Below are 2,719 nucleotides of genomic sequence, written 5' to 3' on the forward strand. Positions count from 1 at the left end.
TTGTAAATTAAGTTTATAAATTTAGAACTAAATATAAGAAACGAAATGGCAGTTTTTGTAGATGCTATACTTTGCAGTCAAGTGAATTAGAACTCTTGTTTTACAGAACCTTTTGTAGTTCACATTATTATTCGTTATGTGAAGTGATGACATACCAAATACTAAAAGATAATGTAGTTAAAGGTTGATGAAACTATTAATATCTGTTTTTATTTATTGAATTGACTTCCCAGTCAGAAATGATACTTAAAAAATCCTTTGATTTGATATCACTTTAAAATCGTGTTCTCTCTGGGAATGATAGTTATGTACTGTGGTACAACGTAAATCAACTGTGATGTGCTCATGTGGCCTTGTAATTTTTCCTTCTAGTTTGCTTCATTTCTTGGAAGAATGATCACCAATCCTGTTTTTAATATTGTTGTTGTTGTTCATTTTTATCAAATGGGACAGCATTTGGTCTGTGTTGATATTATTTTGTGATGGGTTTCTTAGAATTCAGTTTATAAAATGCAGACACGCTTGCGTTGTCTATTGATCTATTTATGATCGATTTAGTTTTGGTGATGCCTGTGAAGCTGAAGCCATTTGTTTTGAGTAAACTGAAAACTGATTGGCCAAATGAGAATTGAAGCCAGCTTCAAGCTGTTTCCAGCCAATGAAATAAACCATTCTGGTAAAGCTGAAATTCAGAAAAATGCAGGGAACAAGAAAACGGAAGTCACACTGTTAAAGCATAGCGATTTCTGTTTTCTTCTTCCCCGCATTCTTCTGCATTTCAGCTTTACCAGTATACTTTATTATTCAAAAGAAATGATGGGGTAGCTTCAGATTCACTGGCTTCACCCAGACTAAATCGATGATGTCCTCTTGGTTACGATTAATATGACAAATGTTGTACTGATATCAGTTCTCTGACTTATTTCCAGGTTACTTGACAAAGAGTCTGAAAAAGTGAGTTGAATATACCATGCTCTTAAATGCAAGAGAAAGACTATGTGCAAGTACTCTGTAAATGTTTGTATTTAAGAAATTAGTCTAAATTTATTTTTATACTTATGGATTGTGTGTTTCACTAATGGTAATGTACAATTAAATGATTTATAAATGTTATCACTAAAGTTCTAAAGATATGTTTAGGATGTTATCATTTAGTAAAATCGCTCAATGGACATACAGTTGTAACTAAATATTTGCCAACTGACATGTTTTGGTAAGTGTGTTTGATCTCCCAACTTCTTCAAAATAGAGGCATAGTTCATTCAAAAAACTTGATGGTTGTTTAATAAGAAATCAATACTATACTGTTAATCAAAGAAGTTGCTCAAAATTCAAATACATTAGGTTCCAAACCAATCATTTTATTTTTCTGTGCAATCCTTTCCGACCTTTTTCTTCCTTTGGACACAAAAAGGTGCAAATCATGTTTAAGTGAGAAAATTTCGGTTATAAATGCAACTTTGGCAAGAAATCCTTTGCTTAGTGCCGATTAAGATACGTCCGAACAGCCGTTGAATCAAAGATTTACCGGGTTTAACTGTTGGTAACATTACCTTACCAAACAATATGAGGAAGAAAAGTTTTGAAATTACAGCTGTTAACTAGTCTTACAGGGTTACAGGCTTAAGCAAACTAGTTTTAACTAATGAGAGTGAACATATATAATTGATAACAATTTCTGCAGGTTGGAGTAAATTGCTTTAACTTTCTGACTCTGTGAACGGACAAAACGATTTTAATCTTAAACAGACTTTGAACCAATGTTTGTCCATATTTTATTTATTGACAAAAGGAAATAAAAAACGTTGACTGTACAATGTTCTTGTCCCCAATGTTCCTATACCAGCTAAAACTATTAACAAGCAGTTTGGATCAATTTTCCTACGCTTTCTCCACTCTGGTTTACACAGCTCGTTAGGCGTGGGTAGGCGTGGCAAGCGATTTGCGCAATTCATAAACATTGTGATGAATAGGGGATCGTCCAGAAAGTACATCCGCTTTTCTCAGGTTCGTACGGCAAATTACAGGAGCCCGGCGCCTGCGAAACTTGGGGCGGGCCACCCAGCAGTGCACGCGTGCTCTGCAGGCAAGATGTTGCCTACGTACTAGGCGCTATGAGAGCTTGCAATGGCAGAACTGGACAATTTCGTAACGGCATGGTGGACGTACTTTCTGGATGATCCCTAGTTCGGAAACTGCCTACCGAAGTTTAGCTTCTCTGCTCAAAAAGTATAAATGGTCGAAGGGGATATTACATTTTTAAAACAACCTACACCGCTCCGCTCAAATAGGGCCTCGACCCGCCTGCTTGGGGCTGTCAAAATAAGATACGGTTTGGCCGACCGACCGTCAACCGCGGAACGACCAGGACGCAGGACGAGTAAAATATCGTGTACGGGGGTTTTCTCGCACGCTGAGTCCATATCTGGTAGTGCCGATGTCGTCCGGGCCCCCGGGGATGTCATTGAGGACCTCCCGAGCACGCCGATGACACTCCCACGACAAATACGATTCGGCTTCGGCTCCAAACGTCGTGTACCTGGGCTGGTGCATATTTCTTAAAAGTCGCCAATTATAATTATTATTATTACGTAGGGCCCCGTGCGTTAACATTATGCACGGGGTAGCTGAGCGAAGTGCATTAATGTAACAGAAGACGTAACAAATATTGAAGAAACCTATAATGAATGAGGGTCCGCCTAGTAGGTAGGCAACCGAT

General features: G+C 38.1%; 1 protein-coding gene across 3 annotated transcripts in view; it reads left to right on the forward strand.

Annotated features, from left to right (window-relative positions):
• The window catches only part of LOC113205285 (sphingomyelin phosphodiesterase), a 23,752-nt gene that overhangs the window by 487 nt on the left and 20,546 nt on the right, over positions 1 to 2,719 (forward strand). The gene's annotated exons all lie outside the window — the stretch shown is intronic.

This window comes from Frankliniella occidentalis, unplaced genomic scaffold (assembly GCF_000697945.3).
Source record: "Frankliniella occidentalis isolate FOCC.00 unplaced genomic scaffold, Focc_3.1 Scaffold12, whole genome shotgun sequence".
Classification (NCBI taxonomy): domain Eukaryota; kingdom Metazoa; phylum Arthropoda; class Insecta; order Thysanoptera; family Thripidae; genus Frankliniella; species Frankliniella occidentalis.